Genomic DNA, 11,530 nt, shown 5'->3' on the forward strand with positions numbered 1-11,530 from the left:
TATGCCCTACGTTCTAGCTACAAGGTCTAGGTCTTTTTCTTTCGACCTTATTTACCCTTTGCTCTTCTGGCTGAGATGAGGAGCATCTGAAACACCACGATCACTTAGCAAAGTGGGAATTACTTTTCTCTTTGAAGTTTAATGATGTAAATCTCTGATGGCTACATCTTCAGAGAAAAGCACAGCATAGCTCACTCACAGTGTTGGGTGCAAACTTGAGGTTTCTTTCATTTCTTTCCTTACACAAGTCCAGGCTAGTCTGGCAATACAAAAAAGGGAGGCAGAGAGACAACAGATGGTAGGAGGATTGCTGGTGATGAATGGAGCAGGTACCCACCTATGAAGCGATTTGGGAAGCACTCTGATCTTTGCTTTGGAGTTCACTGAATCTCCATTATTTTCTCAGTCCTTTGGGGTCAGGACCCTGGGTGCCTCCCTCACATTCCACCCTTGGAACTCTTGCCGACATTGTCGTTTTCATCCAGCTAGCTCCCCTGTGGTAAGCAGGTGCAGCTACCATGAGGCTGTAATTGTAGGGAAAATGGGAACACGGAGACCAGGCAAGCTTCTAGTTTCTCAGTGGAAGTAACTGTCACTCTCTCATCCCACTTTTCCCATCATTTACTTCCCTTTTGAGAAACAGAAAGGAGAGAAGAAATACCGCTTTCTGTTTTTGTCAGGAGTCTATGAAATCTCCAAGGGTAGATTTGATAGTTCAATATTGGTCCCTTTCCTGGGTCTGGTCTGACTTGTCTTTTCTTATTTTTTTTCCACCCTCTTTGCTGGCCTTATTGTGAAAGGAAGGGCCCTCTCCCTTCCTCTCCTTTCTTCTGCCCTCCCCCATTTACCATTTTTTTCCTTTTACCTCTTTCCACTGTGGCCTTTTGACCTCTCCACAGAGTTACAAAAGTAAAATCCTTGAAGAGATGCTGCTGTGGGAATGTTAATGAGCCTTCCCCACAAAGGGGCAAAGACTTTACTTCACTGAGTTGGAAAAAAGCCCCTTTGAAAAGGGGTTTCTGTGTGTGGTGAAGTGGAGAGGGGAGGGGAAGGAGAGAGGGAGGGTGAGGGAGAAAAGAAGGGAGGGAGAGAAAGAGGAGAGAATGAAAGAGGTAGAGGGAGGAAGGAAGGAAGGGAGGTAGACAGAGAGAGACACACACAAAGAGAGAGACAGAGAGAGAAACTTAATAGCAGAAGAGAATATTAAAGCAACACTCTACTTGTTTCAACTGGTGATTTAATTTTTGGAAAATGTTCCATGGTCTTTCGACCTTGTTTGTAAATGAACACTTTCATTCTTAAGAAGGTGAAGAGGCACTCAAGGGCATTGAAGGTGAAGAGGCATTCAAAGGATAGGAAAAAGGGACCTATCCTAGCACCCTACCCCCAGTTCCTTCCCACATGTGGGAACCTGAGAGGGTCTAGGCCAGGGGTGGGCAACCTTTTTGTGAGTGTGTGCCAAAACCAGCAAAATCTCTGACTCAAAATTCTTCTGCATGCCAACCCTAATCTTTTGAGAACATGTTACGCCTACTTGATATCTCATAAGGTGTATGTATGTGAAGAACCTTGAAGAAATAATAAAATCCATTCGAGCGACAAAAACACAGTATATGATGATGAAAAATACATTTATTTTTTAATGTATACATGTACACTGATAGTCCGACAGAAAACTTTATGACTCCGTTTGATATTATCAGTGGGACTTTTGCTGCTGCATCACTGATGACAGAGATTTTACATCAGGTTTATATTTCGTGACCTTCAGAGATATGCACAAGCTACTACTTTCATCTGTCAGGCTACTCCTATTATGAGACTTAGCAAAATTCATCACTGAGAACAAAGATTCACAAGCGTATGTGGATGAAAACATGGAGAGTAACGCTGTTGCAAAGTTTTTTAAACAGAAAAAATTTTCTGGAATGGCATTCCAAGTCCTCAATAGTTCATTTCGACACTTCTCTCAGGTACTCCTGTCTCTAATCGCTTTTTTTCAATGTTTTCCAAGTCAACTTTAAGGTCAATAAATTTCTGCTTCCAAATTGAGCTACTTTGAAATTCAATCAACTGCATTTCAAAGTCAGCCATGTGTATGGTCTTTAAGATAACATGTTATGTAAAATTATTTATTTATCTAAGATGCACCTACAGCCGAAACCGGTTTGGCTCTGTGGATAGAGCGTCGGCCTGCGGACTGAAGGGTCCCAGGTTCGATTCCGGTCAAGGGCATGTACCTTGGTTGCGGGCACATCCCCAGTGGGGAGTGTGCAGGAGGCAGCTGGTCGATGTTTCTCTCTCATCGATGTTTCTAACTCTCTATCTCTCTCCTTTCCTCTCTGTAAAAACTCAATAAAATATATTAAAAAAAAAAATTAAGATGCACCTACACTGAATTTATCTGAAAAATAAAAAAGTCGATATTAAGAAAAAAATTGTAAATGGAAGATTATAAGAGAGGGTTTCACGTGCCAGCAAAAGTTACTGGCGTGCCATGTTTGGCACGCGTGCCAGGGGTTGCCCACCTCTGCTCTAGGGAAAATATTCTGGGTGGGGGGAGCTGGTGGAAAAGATGAGCGCTTTCTTCTGGCTCTGTGGTTCCTTCTTATGTTTTCTAATTTTATCAACAATTTTTATCTTGGCTTCCATATTGGCTATTGGCCTAATAATCTCTTTCTTTCTTCAGGAATGGCTTAAAGTACTGTTGTGCTGTTTACATCTTGGAGCCAATTTTCAAGCCAGACCACTTACACATAATCTCTGTATCCTTCATTAGTGAGTACAATTTGCCTCTAAATTAGTTAAAATGGATGTTAGGGTATTTCCAATGTCAAGATTAAGTCTTTAGAAAAGCAAAGATATGTTGTTGCTCTTTAAAAGAAAGCCAGTCACTATGTTTGACTTTTAGAGAGTTTCCTGCACATTGTTTTGTGATGTCAGCACAACACTCCAATTAAAGAAGCCTAGAATTGTGAGGAACAAAGAGAAGGTGATTGGAATGAGATCCTTGGAAGAGAGAAAAGAGGAGCAGGTCTGGAATGCTAATTCTCAGAGCTCTATACACTCCTCTGGATTCATGGTAAACACATGGAGAATTTATCACACTCCTGGCCTCTACCCCAAATCTATTTAATCAGAGTCTCTGGGGTGGGCCACTAAGATTTTTAAACAAACTCTCGAATGATTCTTTTGCAGAGTTAAGTTTGAGGCAGTTGCACTTGACTGGTGGTTTCTAAACCATGGGCTCTAGATTCCTTGGGGACTGCAGTGCGGTTACAAGGAAATCCAAGTACACGTAAAAGGGCCTGGTAAAAGATCCAAATATATAACATGTCCTTCAAATGTATATATTATTCTTGGCCAAATGTTTGTTGATGTGCAAATTAATACAGTGTTAACTCATTTAAAGAGCTTCATAATGGCTTTGCCCTCAAAATACAACTATAGTTGTGTGGGGGTCCAGGAATTTTTTGGCATTTCATTCAGGCCTCTTCTCTCAGGACAATACTCTGCTCTTAGAATTCCTCTTTTACTAGTTTGTATAGAAATTTTAATTGCAAAAGAGCTAAACTAAGGATCTAGCATGTAAACTTGATGTAACCATAATCACAGCCCTTTAAATACATAATCTTATTTACTCTTTATTTATTTTTTTTAATATATTTTATTGATTTTTTACAGAGAGGAAGAGGGAGAGATAGAGAATTAGAAACATCGATGAGAGAGAAACATCCATCAGCTGCCTCCTGCACACTCCCCACTGGGGATGTCCCCGCAACCCAGGTACATGCCCTTGACCGGAATTGAACCTGGGACCTTTCAGTCCGCAGGCTGATGCTCTATCCACTGAGCCAAACCGGTTTCGGCATCTTATTTACTCTTTAAAATACCTTTGCCAAGGAAGCATTATACAATCCCCAACTTAGACATGCAGAACACCCCATTTTACAAATGAGGAAACTGAGATTAGAGAAGCATAGTAGCTTTCTTGCTCAAAGTCTCAGAGCTGATAAATGGCTGGTTGAAATTTGCCCAAGCAATGCCTATTTGGGCAGCCCGTGGTTTTTTCTCTCTCACTACAATGTGACGCTTTATTGCCATTCTGCTGATTCCTGCTTCTGTTATAGGCCTGTTTTCTGGCCACAGACCTGGAGGATGGCACAAACATTCAACTTCCATAGAAAATTTGAAGACCTTCAATTAATATTGACAACAAATTACGCTTCTTTTAATTCCATATACTATCAAATGTTTTTTTTGTTTTGTTTGTTTGTTTTTTTGCCTTACTAGCATTAAGGAAGCAAGGCAACCAAGAGTAAGGAGGAAAAAGTCCCCTTTGCAGCACTTCACTAAGTAAGAAACCACCGGCAAACAATCCCTGGTCTTATTAGATGATTTCTCAGCCTGGCCTCTTTCAGGTGGCAGTTGCCATGGTGTTTTAGAGGCAGAGGCAGGGAGTGAAGATCAAGGAGTGTCATTCAGATTGATTCTTGTCTGGTGTTTCTTTTCAGAGTTCATTCTGAAAGGATGGCCGGAATTGAAACACCCATAAGAGGATGGGTAGAACTTACTCTTTTTGCTTACCTTCATTTCTCCATATTACTCATGTTAAATAAAGGGAACCAGAATTTGTGAAGAGGACAAGAGAGTGGAAAAGGAAAGGGAGGTTTGTAAGCTAAGAGGGCCCTGAGCCTGGTGGGCAGTGGGAGAAGGCTAGAGTGGGGGCGGGGAGGAGTGTGTGTGTGTGTGTGTGTGTGTGTGTGTTTTCAAGGAAAACATTATAGGAACAATGTGTTAAAGTTCTGGGGATCCTGAAGTTGGTCATTTGAAAGAAAATCAATAAATCAACAAAGAATGGGGAATTAGGGACAAACAGCAAGGGTGAGGGAGCATGATGAGAAAGGCAAAGAAAGAAAGAAAGAAAGGAAGAAAGAAAGAAAGAAAGAGAGAAAGAAAGAAAGAAAGAAAGAAAGAAAGAAAGGAAGGAAGGGAGGGAGGAAGGGAGGAAGGAAGGAAGACCAAGCCATGAGGAAGGAAAACAAATCAGAATGATGAGAAAGAAAGAGTTAAGTCACAGAGGCAAATCTTTGAGGGAACAGACAGGGGTGGGCAAACTTTTTGACTCGAGGGCCACAATGGGTTCTTAAACTGGACCAGAGGGCTGGAACAAAAGCATGGATGGAGTGTTTGTGTGAACTAATATAAAGTCAAAGTAAACATCATTACATAAAAGGGTACGGTCTTTTTTTTTTTTTTTTTTTAGTTTTATTCATTTCAAACGATCCGGCCCGCGGGCCGTAGTTTGCCCACGGCTGGAATAGGATATGGATTGAAGTATGTCAGAAAATATGAATAATTGACAACCTATAATAGAAACAGAGTTTTCAGGAGAAATCTTTAAGGGGAGGAACAAGTGGACTCCCAAAGACTTTGGATCTGAAAAGGGCCATAGGGATCATTTCCAAATCTCTCACTTTTCAGATAAGGAAACTAAGAACAACAGAGACCAAGTGACTTTTCAAAAGATTCTCTAGCTGAAACCGGTTTGGCTCAGTGGATAGAGCGTCGGCCTGCGGACTGAAGGGTCCTGGGTTCGATTCCGGTCAGGGGCATGTACCTGGGTTGCGGGCACATCCCCAGTGGGAGATGTGCAGGAGGCAGCTGATCGATGTTTCTCTCTCATCGATGTTTCCAGCTCTCTATCTCTCTCCCTTCCTCTCTGTAAAAAAAAAAATCAATAAAATATATTAAAAAAAAAAAAAGATTCTCTGGAACCATATCTTATCTCAAGGAATTGCTCTTTCTACTATACTTTGGAACTAAAGAAGAAACAAGGCAAGGATGAGTGAGAAGCCAAGCATAAGTAAACATTTAAAAAATAGATCTTAGCCCGCTGCATCGACCTATGAACCAGGAGGTCACAGGATAGTTCAGAGTAAGGAGAGCTGATGGTGCAAATCAAAGCCAGCATCCATAAGGAGAACGAGGAGGAGCTGAAGATCCGACCACCCTGAAAGTCCAAAGAGGCTGGAATAGGATAGCAAACGAGTTAATGGAGAAAGGAGTCAAGAACTGGAAGGATTGCTATGAATATTGACTTTATGGGACTTGTGGGTTTGAGGTGAATGGCACCTGGCTTAAATATGGAAATTCAAAATGTATGATAAGGGCCATTGTGGAGAATTCTGTGCTTCACTGCAACTGAGTTTTTCTATGAGAATGGATGGCAATATAGTACTTACATTATTTAATAATCATATACTGTTTGATTCATTATTCTTTGTCTTAAAATGCATTGTACACTCTCTTGACCCCATGATCCACTTAATCTCATGGAATTTAATATGAGGTTCAGGAATTTACTATTCATGTTGTGGATGCACGCTCTCTCTCTCTCTCTCTCTCTCTCTCTCTCTCTATATATATATATATATATATACACACACACACACATATATCTGTATATATATTATATACAGAGAGAGATTTAAATATATGTATAGCTTAAATGTTTATACAAAGATAAGAAGGGGGAGGGGTCATTGGATTTAGAACAAAAATTGAGGATGATGGAGGAGTGACTTTAGGGACCAAATTCTATTCTATGAGGTTTAGATCTGCTTTTGCCCTAGCTGGTTTAACAACCTCTGTTCCCATCTTTTGATCAAGAGATAAATGTTACCAGGGTATGTATGTGTTTCCAAAATATTAGGTGGAAGTCTAAAAGAAAAGAGAGGGTAAGGAGGGAGACTTGAGAGAAATAGGCCTGTTACTCAAGAACGGACCCTCTTTCCACCACCTGCCCCCTTCTTTATACTGTAAAGCTCAGCCATCCTTCCGCACACACCCTTTCTAATCTTTCCATCTTTATTCAATCAGCTTGAAATTCCAGTATTAACTTTGTTTTCTTGAAATGGAAAAAGGAACACTTTCTCCCCCACTGGCCAAGATACCTAAAATATAGCCTGAGGAAATGAACTCAATACAACCACATTACCTAATTCAAAATCTTAGAAAACAAACAAGAAAGTGTCATAACTAGTATAGTACTACTAGAAGCCCGTTCCACGAAGATTTACTATGAAAGCCCTTCTAAATTTAAGATCTTTCAAAAATAAGAGCATTAAGCCCCGGGCAGTGTGGCGCAGCGTTGAAGCATGGGCCCATGCACTGAAGGGTTGAGGGTTTGATTCCAGGTCAAGGGCGTGTACCTGGGTTGAGGGTTCTATCCCCTGCTCTGGTTGGGGGGCCTTGGGGAGGCAACTGAGGGATGAGTCTTTCTCACATTGATGCCTCTCTCTCTCCTCCTCCCTCCTTCTCTTCCACACTCTCTAAAGATCACTGGGTGAGGATTAACATAAAAAAATAAGAGCATTAAAATATATAATTTTCAAAATAAAAAGCACATATGTATAAAATCATAGTTTTCCCCCTCCACGACCTTATATTGAAAGTCCACTTGACAAATAGACCTCATATGACACATATTTCCATTTGTAGTGGAAAAGTCATTGACTTGGATTCCAGTCAGACTCTTCCACTCCCCAGTTAAATTACCATAAGAAATGTCTTTACCTCTCCAGACCTGTTTCCCCGTCTGCAATGATTAAGTTAGACCAGATGACTTTCTCACCCAGCTTTAACCTCTGTGCTTTTACATAGGGTCCTGCAATTATTAATTCATGGTAGCCAGTTTCCAAAGGCATTACTCAGGACAAAAGTCACCTAGAATCAGAGTTGAAAATCCCTGAGGAAGGAACGTACCAGAGACCAATTTTGTGCTTGTATTGAAATATATGATCATTTCTTCGGCTAACTATCAGATGATGCAATTGGCCTGCATTAAGGGGTAGGTAGAAAAAAAAATGCACTTAATATAGAATTACACTCATGCTAATATTAGAGAGGGGACAAGAGAACTGACTCACTCTATACTCATTGAACGGAATGCCAGAGTGGGACTGACTACATTCTTTACATTGTTGTCTCTCCCTTTCTTCTGAAGACTTTAATGTAATTATAATTTAATATGCATATTGGAACTTAATTTGAATTAAATTAATAAAATATGACAATCCATCAACAACCCTCAGGCCTGCTGATGATCTTTGTGACCTCTAGAAATAAGTCCAGTCAAAAACCAAAGCAGCTTACAAGTTCATGATTCTGTATCTCCGGATGGCAGAATCCCTCAGGATTTAAACCCAAGCCCAGGCCGGAGAAATCCTTTCCTTCCCTTGGACTTTAGGACCGAACTAGATCTTCCAATTAGTCACAGTCTCAACAAACATTTATCAGATGCACCTCATATTTCAGGCACTGGACCTGCATTTAGGAGGAAAAGTAGCATTAAAAAAATATATTTCTCAACATAAAAAAATCACATTCAGCCCTAACTGGTTTGGCTCAGTGGATAGAGCGTGGGCCTTCGGACTGAAAGGTCCCAGGTTCGATTCCGGTCGAGGGCATGTACCTTGGTTGGGGGCACAGCCCCAGTAGGAGGTGTGCAGGAGGCAGCTGATCAATGTTTCTCTCTCATCGATGTTTCTAACTCTCTATTCCTCTCCTTCCCTCTGTGTGGAAAATCAATAAAATATATTTAAAAAAAAATCACATTCATGCTTATTATAAGGGAACTGAGATGCTGGGGTTATAAAGGTAAGACATAGACTCTGCCTCTCCTTGAGAAGAGGGATAATGTTGAATATATACATATATATATAATGATGTGAGAAAATTCCATAAAGGTATGCATAATGTTTCATGGGAAGAAGGAATACTTGACTGATTGTCCACTTGACTGAGGCAGTAAATCTCTCCCTCCCTCCCTCCCTCCCTCCTTCACTCCCTCCCTCCCTTCCTCTATTAAACAAGTGTCCATGGTTAGTTACTATATATAAAGCACTGTACTAGATGTCATAACTGCACAGAGAATAAAACCAGATCCTTCATGTAGAAGCGTTAATTTGATATAGAAGGTCAACAGGTAAGTAGGTAATCTTTATGGGCCACTTCTTTGTGACGGCCATCTGAGGTCTTTAATTACATTCTTTCTTACAATAATCTTGTGAGATAGACATTATTATCCTCATTTTACCAGTTAGAAAGTTGAGGTTTAGAGAGGTAATTTACTGAGGATCATGCAGCTGTGAATTGTGGAACTGAAGCTCTCATACATTTATCTTAAAACAGTCTGTACTCTTAAGACTCTGTGGATTCTGGGATGTGAGTTTTGGGGTTTAAATCGTCTTCACCACTTATCGACTGCTTAATTTTGGTCATTTTACTTAACTTCTCTGACAGAGGTTTCTTCATAGAAAAATGAGATTAATTGTACCTACTTCATAGGATTGTGATAGAGTTTTAGCACAACTCAGTTAAGGCATTTGGCCTAGTGCCTGACCAATTTTTGAAGTTCACTAGACTCTTAAATTTAGAATAGAAAACTGTAAGGAAGGCAGTGGAAGGTGACAAGCAATAAAAAGGCAAGGAAATAAATTAGATAATTATAGAGAGTGGCAATTAAACAAGGTAATGGAAGAGAAAGTGAGGCGGAAGGGTGGGCTGGAGGGGGAGGGACTAAGAGGGAAGCCTTGATTCCATCTCCAGGTAGAAAGCTGTTCATATGTAGATGGACTGCAATCTGTGAATGGATACTGAGTGAACTGCTCCAAAGGACAGAAAAGCAAATGCTCTTAAAAACAAGGGCTATTAGTAATGCAAATATGAAAAACTTCTAATTTAAGCAGAACAACAACAACAAAACACCCTAATCAATCTTTAAGTTAGTCAATCTGTTAATGAAGACACATTTTTATGATTTTGATGACAGAAAAAAAACAATTTTCTTTGTCTCTACTTTGTCTTATTGCAAGCTAGAACAAAGTAGGATGAGTCAAGGCCATCCTATTTTAGGGAACATTTATCCATCTATCCATTCATTCAACAAATATTTTACTGAGATCTTACTATCTTTTGCTATCTAGATTTACCAAATAAATCTTCTTTCCACCTATTTCAAATCGTGCTGTTTTTCACAACCAGTCTCTGGGCTCAGCCCCAAGCCTTGAGGGGCAATAAATGGATTCAGAGTTGCTACTCAAACACAGATCCCCATGGAAACCAAAGGACTAAGAAAACAATGAGAGGCAGAGGCAGCCACGGCCTGACCTTTCAGACTCACTCTCCAAATTCTTTTCGCTCTAGGGTATGAAGGCACGCATTTACTTGTGTAACTAGTGGAAGTAAAGAACCTGATCCCCTCCACCCCTCCAAATTTCTTAACCTCTCTTTTCTTTGATAGTAAGTGAAGAGCAGGGTGACATCTCCACCTGGTGGTTGCAATACTAAATTACCACCAAGAAGAGCGATGGATGAGTGAGAGCCTGCGATGCAGGCTATTAAGTAGCTGCAGAAGAAAGAGGGTGAAAGATGTAACATTCAGGAACCACTCCTAGGAAAGTGTTTAGCTGTGATGTATTTAATACCAGTCTTTTCTCACATGTATTTTTAAAGTACTTAAATATTATTTTATGTTGATGGCTCAGGTTTTTTTTTTGTTTTGTTTGTTTTGCATCCAATCCAAATATAGGTACATGAGGTTGTCTCATATTTCCCAACTTCATAGTAAATATTTCCTACCTGAATGTCTTGCTGTCACCACAAATTCAGCATGATTCTGAAGCTGGATGATGTTCTTCTCTTCCTTTCCCTTCTAGAGGCAGCCTTTGGTAGCTTACAAACGGAAACCAGAAGACTTATTCCACTGTCATTTTGATGTATTCCAGAGTTGAAGTGCTAACATTCTATCTCTCCCATCATAGGAACAGAAGCCAGGCTGTGGCAGGCATGGTATTGCTGCCCTTGTGTGGTAGGCAGTTAGACAGACACGAGCAGAGCAAAGACGATGGGCCAGGTACAGAAGGTCACCAAGGTGGGAAGCCCAGGTGCTTAGCAAAGGACAATGGTAGGGTGGGACCTCCTCCCCAGGGTGACCTTTCCTCCCCTAGTATATCGCTGGTCATGTTGTCTGAACTCCCTGACCTTTCTCCCTAGAGTTAACATCGAGGCCTCAGTTGTATTTCAGTTCCAGGTCCAAAGAAGCAGCAAAACCAGACCAGTGACCCCAGGGCTGACCTCAGGACCAGCTGCATTGGGTAATGACCCCCTGCCCTGGCACTGACCTGTCAGTTATTCAGTGGAGACCTAGATCCTGAAAATGTTAGGGGCAGAATTGAATATTGGGGACCAGCTACAATGATAAGAAATATTAATCATGCTCTGTTAACCATGATGATTCTGTTCTGATTAGAGAAAGCACATTCCTTTTTTTTTTTTTTCAAGAGAAACACCAAAAATGCTTTATTCAATGTAATGTCCATCGCTAGCTACACATTTCCCCCATCTTACAGGTAATTTGTGGATCCGTCCCAATAGAACTTTTCTTCTTTTGAGGCAAACCATTCAGAGACCCAATTTTCCACTTCTTTGTACATTTTGAAGTGCTGCTCAGAAAGTGCGTGTGCCA

This window comes from Myotis nattereri (assembly GCF_964212035.1).
Source record: "Myotis nattereri genome assembly, chromosome: 1".
NCBI lineage: Eukaryota > Metazoa > Chordata > Mammalia > Chiroptera > Vespertilionidae > Myotis > Myotis nattereri.